A 17,759-nucleotide genomic window follows, 5' to 3' on the forward strand; every position below is an offset into this window, starting at 1 on the left:
ATTCCAGACAGAGAAAAGAAGGGGAAGGGGACAGAAGGAATGTTGGAAGAAATAATGGCTGAAAACTTCCCAATCCTATTGAGGAAGATGGATGTACATGTCCAGGAAGTGCAGCAACCCCAAACAGTATTAATCTCAACAGGCCTACTCCAATACATACACTTATCAAATTGTCTAATGCTCAAGACAAAGAGAGAATACTGAAAGCAGCAAGAGAAAAGAGAACCATCATATACAAGGGAAACTCAGTAACATAAAGTGTTGATTTCTCATCTGAAACCAAGGAGGCAAGAAGACAGTGGTATGACATAGTCAAGGTGCTAAAAGAAAAGCCCTCAGCCAAGAATTTTCTATCCAGCACAACTGACATTCAAAAATAATAGGAAGTTCAAAATATTCACAGATAAGCAGAAAGTAAGAGATTATACTAATAAGAAACCTGCTCTTTAAGAAATACTAAAGGGAGTGCTGCAGGTTGAAAGGAAAAAACAGGAGAGAGAGAGATGTGGAGGCAAGTGCAAGAACAACTACGAAGAGAAAAGGAGAAATAAAAACAACATATGACATACATAAACCCAAAGAAAATATGGCTAGTGCAAGTAATTCCTTGAAAGTAATAACACTGAATGTTAATGGATTAAACTCACCAGTCAAGAGACTCAGATTGGCAGAATGGATAAGGAAATATTACCCATCTATATGCTGTCTACAAGAAACCCACCATAGACCCAGGAATTCAAAGAGGCTGAGACTGAAAGACTGGAAAACAATCTTACAAGTCAAAAGTAACAACAACAACAAAAAAGGTAGGAGTAGCTATAATAATATCAGTAGATATTAGTAGCTATACTAATATCTATTAAAATAGACTTTAAATGCAAAACTATTGTAATTGACAAAGACAGACACTATATTTAATAAAAGGGGTAATCTTTCAAGAAGAAAGAACAATCATAAACATTTATGCACCTAACCAGGATACCTCAAAATATATGAGGCAAACACTGTTAAAACTAAGTGGAGAAATAGATGCCTCTACAATTATAGTGGGGGACTTTAATAAATCATTACCATTAGACAGAACTTCTTAATGAAGAAACAATAAAGAATCAAAGACTTTGAATAATACATTAGAGGATCTGAACCTAATAGACATATACAGAACTCTACACCCAAATACAGCAGGATATACATTCTTCTTAAGTGTGCATGGATCATTCTCCAAGATACACAGAAAAATTCTCAATGAAGCCTTAAAGACTGAAATTATACAAAGTAATTTCTCTGACCACAATGGAATGAAGCTGGAAATCAGCAAGGGCCAGACAACCAGATTAGTCACTGAGATATGGAAGTTAAGCAAAACATTCTTAGACAAACAGTGAGTCAAGGAGGAAATCTCAAAAAAATCAGTAACTACCTTGAAATGAGTGAAAGTGAGAACACAACATATCAAAACCTATGGGATGCAGCAAAAGCTATACTGAGAGGGAAATTCATAGGCATAAATTCAAGTATCAAAAAGAAGAGAGAAAATTGAAGACCTAACCCCACACCTGGAGGAATTAGAAAAAGAACAACATACTAACCCCAAAGGAAAAAGGAAGTAACAAAGATTAGAGCACAAATAAATGAAATAGAAAAAAAAGCACTAGAGAGAGAGAAAAAAAAGATGGTTCTTTGAGGAGATCAATAAAATTGGCAAACCCTTAGCTACTCTAACAAAAAAAAGATGAAAGAAGATGGAAATACAGAAAATAAGAAATGAGGAAGGATATATCACCACTGACACCACAGAAATAAAGAGTATCATAAAAGGATACTTAGAAAAATTATATACCAACAAGACAATTTAGAGGAAATTGACAAATTCCTAGAAACACACAAGCAGCCTACATTGACAAAAGAAGAAAATTGATGAACTCAATAGACCATTCACAAGTAAAGAGAATCAGTCATTAAAAATCTCCCAACTAAGAAGGACCCAGGACAGACAGCTTCACAGGTGAATTCTACCAAACTTTCCAGAAAGAACTAACATCTCTCCCATTTACACTCTTCCAAAAAATAGAAATAGAAGGAATGTTGCCTAACTCATTCTATGATGCCAACATACCCTAATACCAAGGTCAAAAAAGATGCCACAAGAAAGGAAAATTTCTGACCAATCTCTCTAATATAGATGTTAAATTCCTAAAAAAAAAAAAAAATACTTATTAATCATATTCAATAACACATCAAATGAATTATACACCATGACCAAGTGGATTTCATCCTGGGCGTACAAGAATGGTTCAACATAAGAAATCAATCATGTAATACACTACATAAACAGATCAAAAGAAAAAAAAACAATCACATGATCATCTCCATAGATGGAGGAAAACATTCAACAAACTACAGCACCCTTTTCTGATAAAAACATTGCAAAATATAGGAATAGAAGGAAACTTTCTGAACATGAGAAAGAGTATATATGAAAATCCCATTGCTAACATCACATACAAAGGTGAAATCCTAAAAGCTTTCCCTCTAAGATTGGGAATATGATAAGGATACCCATATCACCACTCCAATTTAACATTGTATTAGGAGTACTTGCTCAAGCACTGAGGAAAGAACCATATATAAAATGCATCAAAATTGGAAAGGAAGAAGTAAAAATTTCACTATTTGCAAACAAAATGATCTTATACATAGAAAGCCCTGAGAAATCTACAACAAAGCTTCTTTCTAGAACTTATAAATGAGCTCAGTAAAATCACAGGTTATAAGATCAATGTGCAAAAATCAGTAGCATTTTTGTACATTAATAATGGACAATCTGAGAAAGAAATCAAGAAAAAATACCATTTACAATAGAAACTAAAAACTTCAAATACATAGGGAAAAATTTAACTAAAAATGTAAATGACTTATACACAGAAAACTACATAAAACTGTTAAAGGAAATCAAAGAAGATTTAAATAAATGGAAGAATATTCCCTGTTTATGGTTAGAAAGACTAAATATCATTAAGATATCTATACTAACTAAACTAATATACCGATTTAATGCAATCTAATGAAAAATCAACACAGGATTTTTTACAAAATTGAAAAAAACTAACCATGAAATTTATTTGGAAAGGCAAGAGGCCCCAAATAGCCAAAGACCTACGTAAAAAAAAAAAAAATAAATTTGAGGAACCACACACCTGACTTTACAACATACTACAAAACTAAAGTGGTCAAAATTGCATGGTATTGGCACAAATATAGACACTTTGAACAATGAAACTGAATTTAGAGTTCTGATATAGATCCTCACATATACAGTCATCTGACATTCAACAAGGCCACCTTGCCCACTCAACTGGGAGAGAATGACCTCTTCAACATAAGGCACTTGGAGAACTGGATCTCCATATTCAAAAGAATGAGAGAGGAACACTATCTCCTACCTTATACAAAAATCAACTCGAGTTGGATCAAAGATCTAATAAGAGCGAAGACTATTAAGACCTTGGAAGATAATGTAGGGCAGCATCTATAAGACCTTATAATAGGAAATGGCTTCATGAACTTCATACCCAAAGCATGAGCAGTGAAATAAAAAAATAGATAAATGGACCATGTCCACCTCAAAGGAGTTTGTCAAGAAAATGAAAAGACAGCTGTCCCAATGGGAGAAAATATTTGGTAATCATATATCTGATAGGAGCCTAATATCCAACATATATAAAGAAGTCCTCTATCTCAAAAATAAAAAGACAAAATTGGGCAAGTGATTTGAACAGACACTTCTCCAGAGAAGAAATACAAATGGCTAAAATGTCACTAGCTATTAGAGAAGCGCAAAACAAAACTACAATGAGATATCATCTTATACCCATTAAACTGGTGGCCATTAAAAAAACGGTAGACTACAAGAGTTGGAGAAGATGTGGAAGAATGGGAGCCCTCATCCACTGCTGGTAATAATGGAGAATGGTCTAGCTACTGTGGAGGACAGTTTAGTGGTTCCTCAAAAGTCTACCTATAAATCTGCCATATAACCCAGCAATTCCACTGCTGGGTATATCCCCAGAAGAATTGAAAGCAAGAACTTGAACAGATATATGCACACCAATGTTCATAGCAGCATTATTCACTGTTGCCAAAAGTTGAAATCAACCCAAATGCCTATCAACAGATGAACAGATAAACAAAATGTGGTACATACATACAATGGAATATTACTCACCTGTAAGAAGAAATACAGTATTAATGCATGGGATGAATAGATGAACTTTGAAGACCTTATCTTGAGTGAAGCAAACCAGGCATTGAAGAACAAATATTGCACAACTTTTCTGATATGGATTAAGCAAATTGAGCCAACTCAGAGAGCTAGAGTCTAGAAGATAGGTTTATAGGAAATAGAAAGGGAGAAGGTTGTAAGCCAATATCCACATGGTCATAATCTATGATAAGTTGGAAATGAATAGTTGTGCAGTAAAGGGATATTAAAGGGGTGTAGTGATACTATGGAGTTGGGTGGTGCAAGTTTGACATAGCTAGGGTTGGGAGGATGGTTTGGATGGTCCATGGAACTGGGGAGAGGGTTGGGGGAGGGAGCAGATGAACACTGGGGATTGGCAGATACATGGTTGAAACTACAGTGTTGAGAAAATTTTTGGCAATATGACAAGGAAGGGTTTAGGTGTTGGATGGAGGGGCATTTGTGACAGGGCACACCTGGAGCAATCTTCTAGAGAATGACTGTGTAAGTGATCATTTTGTCATAATGTGTTGTATCAGTAGGGGGAACCCACATAATGAGTGAGAAGGAGTTGGACTCCCATACTGAGGAGGCTTGATATGTTCTCAAACAGAAGGGAGGTGTCTCTTGAGAACACAGACAGTCCCTACTAGGGGAAGACAGACTAGGGTGTCAAGTCCTCAGTGTTGTTGCATATATCTATGAATCTTGTCCTTCAAGGAGTGAAGCCTGGCGGTCACAGTGGGCCCTGAAGAGAGGGGGAGAGAGGAATAGATTAGAAGGAAGAGAGGGTATTTAGGGGGCAACAGAAGTATTCTGCATGATCCTGCAATGATGGATATAGGCCATGTTAAATTTCATCAAAATTTTATAAAAATGTATGATCTAAAAGGTAAACCATAATGTAAACTATTGACCATGGTTAGTAGCTATGTTTCAATATATCAGTTGTAACAAATGTACCACCCACATGTAAAAAGGTTATTAATAAGGAAGGGGGGAAAAGGGGAAGATGTTGGGTATGCGGGATTCCCCTATATTCTTTATGTGACTTTACTGTGACCTAAAACTTCTTTGAAGACAAAATGAAAAAGAATAAGACACTAGGGAAGAAATGGAAGAAAATACCACTGTACATACAGAACAATAGTTATTATAGTGATGAAAGGCAAAAAGTCAAAGAATGTTTTTAATATTTTTCATTTTTTGAATACCCCAATTTTTTTTACTATATTTTAGTTTTACTTTTTCTAAATTATTATGATTTTATTTATCTTTAAACCTACCATTACTATCTCATTTTTCTATTCATTGATTTGGCAATATTCTTGCCTTCATTTTTGAAGAACTTTTGGATCACAGAAGTATTATAACTATGGCAGGGGAGGATCATTGGTGTGGGTATCGGTGTGGGGGGTTATAGGAGGAATTTTACCTGGGCATACATATAAGGTATATAAATATGTTTAAATGTTCATGGAGGTTTGCCACAGTGGGTAGCGATTCACACAACAATGGAAAGAACAATGAATTCCCATTGTAAGGAGCTCTGCCACATTCTCTAGTGGAATAGAAACAATCCCCTAAGTACAGGGTCAATGACTAGTGAAGAAGAATGGTCCATTAATGGGCCCTTGATATTGACAACTTATGCTTATGACCCTTTTGTTCTTGAAATTGCAATTTAGCTTAATGTTGTAGGGCACCTAAAAGTTACCTCCTCAGAGCCTCCATGTTGCTCAAATGTGGCCTCTCTCTAACCCAAACTCAGCATATAAATGCATTATCTTCTCCCCAGCATGGGACATGACTTCCAGGGATGAACCTCCCTGGCACCGAAGGATTACTTCCAAGTACCATCTGGTAATGCAACTGGAAAAAGACCTTGAATAAAAGTAGGAAAAGATACAGACAAATGTGTTTATATGCCTAGAGACTTCAAAGTGAGTTGGGAGGACATCAGAGAGGTAACACTTATGCATGTCTCAGCAGGATTGCATAGACAGCCAAAGTAGATACTACCCCAAATAATGGAGCTCCTGAGGGCTCCAAAGACACCCAGGTCCTGCAATGATGGCAGATAGCTCTGGAGTTTGGTGCCTTGCTTTGGAGTTTGTGCTCCTGAGTGTGTCAGATTTGGACTCCATTGTGACTTCTCTACACATGCCTCTTTTGTCCCTTTAATTTGACCCTATAGTTGGCACTGGAGTTTGTAGGTGTCTATCCAAGAGACTTTAATCTCTGGGCTGTCCATGTGCTAGCTGGGTCCTGAGCCTCAGTGAAGTTGCAACACCTACTCTCCAGTTCATTGGGTTCACCCAGGACAACTAACAAAGATGGACATCCTTGTGAGGATGGACATCCACCATACCAAGGAACTGAGAGCATCTACAAAAGATTCCCATCCATCAGCTGTATGGAATTGAAGTCCTCTCTCAATTAGAGGTGGAGTGGGCATCACCATCCTGAATCCTCAGGATTAGGGGATAAAATATGGACTAGAATGCACTTACTGGTATTCTACTATATACTTACTGTGATTCTAGCAATGAAATAAATTACACCATTGACATGGAGACAGTGGCCAGTGGAGGTGCTGAAGTCAGGGAGAGGGAAAAGAGCTATAATATAGGGGCATTTTTGGGAATTGGAATTGTCCTGAATGACTCTACAAAAACAGATATAGGCCATTATACATCCTGCCATAATGTACAGAATGGAGTAGAAGAGAGTGCAAACTACAATGTAAACTATAATCCATGCTGTGGGGTAATGCTCCAAAATGTGATCATCAATTGCAATGAATGTACACACGAGTGAAAGAGGTTGCTAATGTGGGGAAAAGTGGGAGGTGTGGGGAGTGGGGCATGTGGGAATCCTTTAATTTTTTTCATGCAACATTTTATGTAATCTAAGTATCTTTTAAAAATAAATTAAAAATACATTTAAATATATATATATATTACTACCAATTATAGCCCATATCTTGCATTTGGTAGATTGTTCACCCAACCCACCCAATTATTAACACTTTATATTAGTATTATATACTTTTATAGTTTTTGAAAGAATTATTTCAGATGTGTTCTGTTGACCACAGTCCATCCTCTTGTTAACCAACAGTGGATTCCCTGTGTTATGCAGTCTCAAGCTTTGTACAGTCCATTCAGTGTACATTAAATGGCTCTCATTTCCATCCTAGAGTTATCCTGTTGTCACCTCAATTTTAGAATGTTTTCATTACTCCATAAGGAAAAATCCCATAGCCACGTTCCCCCCATTCTTGTCCCTTAGAATTGATGTAATATCTTCTTTGCCATTGCTATAAAAATATTGCAGAATTACTGTTAACTATGTCCATAAGTCATGTTAGTTGTAATTTTCCTGTGTGTCACCATATTCTTAACAGTTTGTAAAAGAACCTTCTTTACATGTATACCATTAAGCACAATCTTAATCCACGACAAAAATTAATGTTATACATTCCCTCGATGATTCTCTAGTTTCCTTTCAATTGATATTTATGTCCATAGACTACCCCTTTCAGCCACAATCTCATTTTTAAATTAGCTGCATTAGTTTTATCCACTATAATGTGTTGCCATCAACTCTATTAATTTCCCCACTTTTACAATTAACCTTATTAACAATTCTACATACATTAAGCATCAGCCTCCCTTCTCAATCCACATTCTATCTCTGAGTAAACTGTACCCTAGAGTTTACCTCCATGAATTTACTCAATGCATTTAGTTCATATTAGTGATGAGACTATACAATATTTGTCTTTTTATGTCTGGCATATTTCACTCAACATAATATCTTCAAGGTTCACCCATGTTGCCATATGCTTCCTAATTTCATTTTTTCTTACAGCTGAATAGTATTCCATTGTATGTTTATAACATACTTTGTTTATCCATTCATTGCTTGATGGACAATTGAGCTGGTTCTATATTTTAGCAATAGTGAATAGTGCTGCTATGAACATCAGTGTAAGAATGTTGCTTTCAGTTCTTCTGAATATATTACAAGTAACAGGATTGCTGTGTCAGTCAGCAGTTCTATATTAGACTTCTTCAGGTACCATCAAACTGTCATCCACAGAGGCTGCACCATTCTACATTCCCGCCAACAGTGAAGGTGTGTTCCTATTTCTCCACATCCTTTCCAGCACTTGTACTTTTCTTAATTTTAAATAATGGCCATTCCATATGGTGTGAAATGATACCTTATAGTTTTGATCTGCATTTCCCTGATAATAATAACTAGTGATGTTGAATATTTTTTCATGTGCTTTTTGGCCATTTGTAATTCCTCCTTAGAAAAATGTGTATTCATGTTTTTTTTCCACATTTTTAACTCAGTTGCTTGTCTTTTTATCATTGAGTTTTGTGATACCTTTATATAATGTGGATATAAAAACCTTTATTTTCTCCCATTGAGTAGGCTGCCTTTTTTATTTTCTTGACAAAGTCTTTTGAAGAACAAAAGTTTTTAAGGAGGTTCCATTTATCTATATTCTCTTCCATTGATCAGGCTTTGGGTGTAAGGTTTAAGACACTACCACCTACCACAAGTTCTTGTAGATGTTTCTCTACATTTTCTTCTAGGAGTTTTATGGCTGTAGTTTTTATATTTATATCCTCGATAAGTGTTCAGTTCATATTTGTGTAGGTGTCCTCATTCTTTCTAGACTGTTCTGGCCAATCTGAGTGGGTTTGATATCCTTGTCAAAAATCTTTTGACCATAGATGTGAGGTTTATTTCTAAGTTCTTGATTTGTTTCCATTACTTAATATGTCTATCTTTATGCCAGTACCATGCTGCTTTTTGAAGCTATGGCTAAGTAATATGCTTTAAAGTCATTAAATGAGAGCCCTCCAAGTTTGTTCTTTTTTAAGACACTTTTTGACTGTTTGAGACCCCTTACCTTTTGAATAAATTTGATAATTGTCTTTTCTATTTCTGTAGAAAAGGCAGTTGGAATTTTTTAAAAATGTATTTTATTGTCTTTTTTTTAAAGATACATAGATCATATGAAATGCTACATTAAAACATATGAGACTTCCATATACCCCACTCCCCACCACCCCCACTCCTCTCACAACAACAACCTCTTTCATCAGTGTGGCATGGCAGTTGGAATTTTGATTGGGATTGCACTGAATCTGAAAATCACTTTCAGTAGAATTGACATCTAAGATGATATTTAGTCTTCCAATCCTTGAACATAGAAAGTTCATCCATTTATTTCAGTCATTTTTGGTTTCTTTTAGGAATGTGTTGTAGTTTTCTGACATTTATGTTTTATGTCCTTGGTTAAGTTTATTCCCAAATATTTCATTATTTGTGATTGTAAATGAAATTTTTTTTCTGACCTACTATTCAGATTACTCATTAATAGTGTATAGAAATGCCACTTAATTTTGCATATTAATTTTACATTCCACCACTTTGCTAAACATGTCTGTTAGTTCTAGTCTCTTTGTTGTAGATTTTTCAGGATTTTCTAGATATAGGTTCATATCATCAGCGAACAGTTAAAGTTTTATTTTGTCCTTTCCAATTTGGGTGATTTTTATTTTTTCTTACCTAATTGCTGTAGCGAGAGCTTCTAGCACAATATTGGATAATAGTGGTGACAGTGGGCATCCTTGTCTTGTCCACAATCTTAGTAGGAAAGCTTTCAGTCTTTCCCTGTTGAGTACAATGCTGGCTGAGTGTTTTTTCATATATGTATTTTACCATGTTGAGAAAGCTTCCATCTCTTCCTATTTTTTGGAATGTTTATCAAGAAAAGATGTGGTATTTTGTCAAATGCCTTTTCTGCATCAGCCAAGATGATCATGTAATTATTCTTCTTCAATTTATTAATGTGGCTTATAAAAATAATAATTTATTTTTTTGCATTGAGCCAGTCTTGCATACCTGGGGTAAATCCACTTGATCAGCGTGTATAATTCTTTCAATGTGCTTTTGGTTTCAGTTAGTTTTTTAATTTGCCAAAGAGCTGCTGATAGAAAGTATCAGTAATGGGTTGGCTTTTATAAGAAGGATTTATTTGGAGTAAAACGTTCCAGTTCCCAAACTGTGAAAAGTCCCACTCAAAACACTATAAGAGGCACTTTCTCAGAAAAGTCAGCTACCATGATGTGAAGAAAGATGTCCACTGTTCTCTGCTGAGGTCTCAGCCTTTACCTCTGAGTTCACAGTCTCTCAGAGCCCAGTTCCACTGTCCATCTGTGAGCAACCAGACATAGTACTTCTCTCATTCCAGGCCTTCTCTATCAATCTTGACTGCTCCACTTTCTTCTCAAGTTCAGCTGCAAGGTGTCAGGTATTTGGCTCATCTTTCCCTGGGCCTCAGCTCTTTGATCCTCTTAGGGGCTTCTCTCTTTCCAGCTCAGCTGTGGGAAAAACTAGAGTCCTTTCTTTTCATGTGGCAAGATCAAATATGACATCACTTTTCCTGTGTCTCCAATTTTTATCAGACCCTGCAAGAGGGCAGAGACTAAACCTAAGTCACACCTCACTGACATAGTCCAGTTGAAAGGGTCCTAAACCCACTAGAATGGATTATTTCAGAAACATAATCTTTCTTTTTTTGGTATCCATAGAATAATTTCAAATTGCCACAGTTAGCAAGTATTTTATTCAGAATTTTTGCATCTATATTCATTACAGTAATTGGTTTGTAATTTTCTTTTTTCATAGTATTTTTATTTGGTTTGGGTATTACAGTGATATTGGATTCATAGAATTAGTTTGGTAGCATTCCTTCATGTTCAGTTTTTTGAAAGAGCTTGAGCAAAATTGATATTAGATCATCTTTGAATGATTGGTAGAATTCACTGATGGAGGCATCATCTCCCTGGACTTTTCATTTTGGGGAGATTTTTGGTTACTGGTTGTAGCAGTTTGATATGGTTATGAATTCCAAAAATAGATATTAGATTATGTGTGTAATCTGGTCAGTACCTGGGCATGATTAAATTATGATTAGGGCTTGATTGGGCCATGTCATCAGGGCACTGAGTCCTCACCTGTTGGTGGATTGGGGCTCACAGAAAAAAGGCATAGCAAAGGACAGAATTGGGGGTTTATTAATGTTGGAGTTTTGATGTTGGAGATTGATGCTGAAGCCTTACAATCTCATTGTTTGTGATTTATTTGTTGAGGTCTTCTATTTATTCTAGGGTGAGTTTAGGTTGTTTGTATGTTCCTGGGAATTTTTCCATTTCATCTATGTTGTTTAACCATAGAGTTGTTCATAGTATTCTCTTATGATCTCTCTTATTTCTGCAGGGTTGGTGGTGTCCCTCCTCTCATTTCTGATTTTATTTGTTTGCATCTCCCTTCTTTTTGTCAGCCTAGCGAAGAGTTTGTCCATTTTGATGATTTTCTCAAAGAACCAACTTTTGGTTTTGTTGATACTATTTTTTTTCTCAATTTTACTTATTTCTGCTCTGAAATTTATTTTTCCTTTCCTTTGGCTTGGCTTAGGGTTAGTTTTCTTTTTCTAGTTCCTCCAGGTCTGCAGTTAGGCCTTCAATTTTAGCTCTTTCTTCTTTTTTAATGTAAGCATTGAGGGTTATAAATATTCTTCTCCACACTGCTTTCTCTGTATCCCATAGGTTTTGATAAGTTTTGTTCTTATTTTCATTTGTCTCAAGATATTTACTGATTTATCTTGCAATTTCTCCTTTGACCCACTGATTATTTGAGTGTGTTGTTTAATTCTCTATATAATTTTGAATTTTCCATTTTTCCATCCATTATTGATTTCCAGCTTCATTCCATTATGATCAGAGAAAGTGCCTTGTATAATTTCTATCTTTTTAAATTTATTGAAACCTGTCTTGTGACCCAACATATGGTCTATCATGGAGAAGATCCATGAGCACTTGAAAAGAATATATATCCTGCTGTTTTGGAGTATAATGCTTTATAAGTATGTAAGGACTTATTTATTTATTATTCAAACTCTCTGTTTCTTTATTTAACCTCTATCCAAATATCATATCCAACTGTGAGAGTGGTATTGTTGTAGAATTTGAGAGAGGTTCAATTATTTGCATATAGAGAGGCCAGAACTCAGGAATGATTTTGAAAAGGAAAAATCGTTTATTGATGGCTGGCCAGACTCGGGAGCTTTCTGTTTCAATCCCAAGCCCTGAACAAGACTTTCAAGTTTCTTTTATACAGAGAGGAAAGGTTAAATGGTCCCTTTGTTTCAGTTCTCAATAGGTTTGAATTAACATATATATCTTCCACATCTTAGGTACGCTTTTAGCATGGACTTCATACATTCTAGATAAGCTTTTAGCATATTTGGTTTGCATTTCCCTTGAATACTTAAAGTTTATAGACCTTGCATTGTTAAACAGTTTCCTGGGACTGAAGTCATTGCCATGGTCACCAAGGACAGGACTGCAGCCTCTTACCGTCTCATAACCACAAGTCAGACAGCTTAGATTATCTCTGAAGAGACAAAGAGCCTCCCACCCATAGCCCACATCATTTCCCCCCTTTGCCAAAGTTTAACTTGCTAAGCTTTGGCATAATTATTGTTGGAGCTATGAGGTGGATGGCTGTTTGTTGTTTTGATTGATTATTTATCAATCTTTAGTGTAGCATCCAGGACTGTTTTTAGAAGTTTTCATTCTGGACAGCAGAATCCTGGGGCAGGGGCCCCCTGCAGTCATCCTGGGGCCACCAGTGCTCATGTGGATTTCCAGTCAGGTTCCAGATCCATCTATTAATTTTGTTTTACCCTTAAAGAGTTTACACCTTTAATCTTAAAGGGGTGCTGAAGGGAGATGATCTCTTTTCTGTAACTGCTTCCTGCTGGCCATGGGCTGTAGTCATTGCCTAACAAGGTGTAAACTTCTTATTTTATTTTAACTGGAGGAAGATGGATCCAGCATTCTGTACAAAGTTGGATGAAGTTTTCCTTTGGTTAATAAGATGTTCATTCTGAAAGAAACAAACTTAATTAAAAATTTGGAATACTCATTTTTAAAAGAGGGCATTGGATTACAGAGGTATACAAGGTTAGGTGCTCATAAAGATGGCACTCCTTTTTAAAAACTGGTGGGAATAGTATATATATACTTTTTCTAAGTTATTTATCTTTAGAGCAAAATTACAATAGATACTTACCTTTGTTTGAAGACACATTTCAAGCTGTTTAATGATTGGCACTCATGTGCTCTGTCAGATGCTCCTGGTGAACCGGCATTCTTTGGGCAATTGGTTTCATTCAGGATTAGTACACCAAGTTGGAAATTTTCTTAGTTTTTTAGCTGTGGGATTGATCAGAACTACAGAATAAAGGTTTTTTACATTTTGGTTTTAATTGTACAATTTCTAGTAATTTTGACTTGTTCAATAGGTGACTCATTATTAGCAAGCAAGCCTCATTTTTGCTACACAGTAGAGTACAGTAGAATATAATAAGTTGACTGAGCCTGGCCAAGACTGCCACCTTATTCCATAGACATGTTTATTAACTGTTTAGAAAATGAATTTACTAGGAATTTAACAAGTCTAATATACTTCTGCACTTGATCCAAAATAGAAAAGATAACATTATAATCATTAGGCATATATTTGGTACAGGATAAGAGTACAGCACTTAATATTAATTAATGTATTACTTAATGCAAAGGATTTAGAGTTGCAATTAATAGTTTTAAGTTTCAGGTTTGTAATACTTTACATGTTATCTCTCCATGAGAGCAGGCCATAATGCCAATTGTGTTTAAGTTTTACTTACAGTATCCTGGTATCATGGCTCCACTTAGCATGTTCTTCACACAGTGAGCAAGTCGCAGCATCATTATCCTACAGAGATTTTCCAGTATTCTACTAACCTGGTGCATAGTGCTCTCTGGCACTATGGAACAGTGCCAGTCTGGAGGCAATATCCATTGTACACTTGGCTGTACCGAGTCATCATTGGCTGCTGCAGGAGCTTGAAACTGCAACGTAGTTTCCATCGACTTCAGGAGCAGAACAAGAGGCTGATATAGCAAATATTTTTAATTGAGGGGTCAGTGACCAGCCTAGCCAATAACTCACATGGAGAGGCAACCTGCAACATATTCAAGGCCTGGTTTGACAAAAGAGTTTGACAATGTTAAAGTTTATTCCTTGTTTTTATATATATTTTAAACAATTTAATGCAACACATATATCAAATGACTGTTTACTTACACAATTTTAACCATGAAGATAACAGTAGATACTTTACTTTAGTAATAGAGGGAAACAATTATTTTTCATTGTTAAAATGAAAACAGAAGATTCCCAATAGAATCAAGATAACTTTTTATTACCATTTACTTAAATGTGCACCTTGCAGTGGCCTTCAGACAGGTTTTATTATCACGAAGTTATTTTTTGCAACCAATACCAATCTAAGTTTTTAGTTAACAATGACTTCTAGAACTAGAACTATTTAAATGTTTTCAGTTTGGAAGATGTTTTACAAACTCTTAATAATTGACTATAACCACATTGACTAGCCACCTCATGTTTAAATAAACTTATTAAATTACAATTACCAACCAAAGAAATTTACTCTATTTATTTAAGAGAGCATATCTACAATCTTTTTCCTTTAGCCTAATTTCACCAATGTGAACTTACAATTTCCATTACTTTAAAGATTTCATACATATAATGTTAATTTAGTTTATAAGTTAACTATGGAAGATTACACTCAAGTTAAATAAAATTGAAACTATTATAGTTTATGCAAGGAATGTTCTCTTTTTTTCTTACAGGAAGCTAAACACTTCTTTTCTTTAAGTTATGAAAATGAATAATTTAAAAGCATACTGACTACCAGGTTTTAAAACACATTACACAATTACTTAATTTGTTTAATCATAATCCAGGAAAGATCTCTTCTTAGTTTTTATGGACTTTTCTTTACTTACTGGAATTTGTCAATAGAGCCACTAATTACCTTTATTTTGTTGGAAGAAATCTTCTGGAAGAAATAAGGCTCACCCAATTGTAGAGAAGAAAAGAATTTATTCTCAAACTTGCAAGAAGGGGTGCAGAACCAGATATGGCTGGTGCCCCGAACAAAGAAAAATTACACAATTTATACCCTTAAGCCTAGCATGCAAGCTCTTCCTCTGTTTCTCTATAGATTGGATACTTTAGAAGTTACAGCTTATCCAAGAAGATCTAACTTTTCCACACAAAAGTTTGTGATTTAACTGCTTTCTCTATCACATTCCAACCATTTTAGTTTTTACCTGCTCCCCTTTGTCAAATAAGGAATGGAATTCAGTGTTGAAATGGCACCGACCTAGCTCCTTCATGGGCATCCTTCCACTGCCCATAGGACTGGCCTAAGCTGGTCTCCTCCAGTGCTGTCCAACCCAGGAGTGGGAGACTGAGGCAGCAGGCCACCAGGTTACACCAATCAACATTTTTCTTTATGTGAAAACTAACCTAATCTTTGTTTTTTTACATTTTATGGCTGACAAAAGGTTTAAACTGGGAAATTACAGGGCAAACTGATTCTTAATTCCCTAGCCTAGTAGATAGGTTTAATCTGCCACACCTAGTCTTGCCTTTAAAGCTCTTGCAAAGAGGAGGCCCTTTCCCAATTGTTTCTGTAATCAGATTTCTATATGACTTTTTCATCCTGCTTAGTTTAATTTGGGCTTCAGAATATTTATTCACATATATAACTGCATATTTAATTTTTAACAATTTGAATACAGCTCTTTTAAGCATTTTCATTTGTTAATTTGATATTATTATCCTGATGTATGAAGACATACATGGAGCAAATGGGCAGACACAGTTAGACACAGAAACACAACTCAATGATGTTACTTATAATTTGCATTATTTTATATACTGGTTAGCTTAATTTGGGGTCCAGAAATATATATATATATATATATATATATATATTACTTATATAACTGCATATTTAACCTTAACAATTTGAGCAAATAGGCAGACATGAATAGTTTGACACAAAAACATAACTTTAGTTACTTTAAACTTCTAATTTTTACAAAACAAGTGTGATTGCAAAACATTTCAAAGACTCCTGAAACTTTTCTTAATTTGCACTATGACTGTGCAATTTTACACTATGACCATGCAGTTTTACACAAGAATTTTCTTTCTTAAATAATGGATTGTAACCAAAATGTTCTCAATGCTTCAGCAACATTTTTTGTTTCAGAACTTTATATTTTATATTGAATTTAGCAGAATTTTGGATAAGCAACAAGATTAATTTTATGTATATTTACTGAGCCTATTTGAAGCCTCAGGGAGACAGACTGGTTTCTCTCATGAATTGCCTCTCTTAAGAATGCTGGCCGCCAAGGTAGGAGACTTCTCCCACCACCCCGCCTTTTTTTTTTTCAGTTTCTGGAGATAATAAAACTCCAGTGGTCATTTAACCTTATTCCATCAGGCAGCAATTTATTTAGTTTACACTTGAATTCATGAGAGAAAGGGTTAATAATACCAGGACAGGAAATCCCAGCTCTTCTCTGGACTGTAGGGGCAGAAGCTATTATGAAATAACCATAGGCAAAGGCAAGGGGTGAGGTTAGGCTTGAAGTAACCATAAACAAAGGAAAGATTAGTTTAGAATTTACACTTAAATAATAGTTTCAGGCTAAATTCACCCAGCTATAATTTCAGTTTTTATCTTTCTGCTGTTTTATATTATAAATGCATTTATAAATGATTTTAACTCTTAGTTACAGTTTTTATTAATTTTTAAAAACCTGTTAATTTTATAACATCTTTAAACACCTTTCATTTGACATATAACATATTAAATTAACTTAACTATTACTTTAATTTTTCTTTTAAGGTAAAAGAATAAATCTCTTGCCATTAGTTTGGAAGAAAAAGCTACTTTTCAGGTTTTGATTTCTAGAACATAATGTTCTTTGAAAAGAGATAAGATCCTTTCTTCTTCAAACACTGAGAAAATGATGAGGTTAAAGCACAAGAAGCTATTTTGATAAAACTGATTTTCTTTGTATACTGATTATTCAGGAAACCTTTACTAAAAGAGACTGATGACTTGAGAGACTTTGAGAAAGAACAAAATTTTAACTTTGCATCAGTATACTACTTGATACTAAACACTTTAAAACTTTATATAGACTTATTAAATCTTACTCAATTTTAGTCATGAAAATTTTCCTTCCACAAATCTTCTACACTTTTAGTATTCATTCAGGTTTTGTCCCACACTCTACTCTTTCCAATAATCAATCATTTTATCCTAGGACAAAATCATCTTCTGTTTCCTTAACAATAAAAACACATTCCATATATCCCACATACTAAGTTATCAGGCAAACTTCTTACAACATATAATTACCATTAATACTAAACAAGCTTGTTAAAATAATGAACTTTTCTTCACTTTAAATACTTAGTAGCAGGTAATACCAGAAACAGTTTTTTTGGAAGCAAGTTGGCAGGGGAGGCTAGCTGCGGACAAGTT

This window comes from Dasypus novemcinctus, chromosome 2, assembly GCF_030445035.2.
Source record: "Dasypus novemcinctus isolate mDasNov1 chromosome 2, mDasNov1.1.hap2, whole genome shotgun sequence".
NCBI classification, from domain to species: Eukaryota; Metazoa; Chordata; class Mammalia; order Cingulata; family Dasypodidae; genus Dasypus; species Dasypus novemcinctus.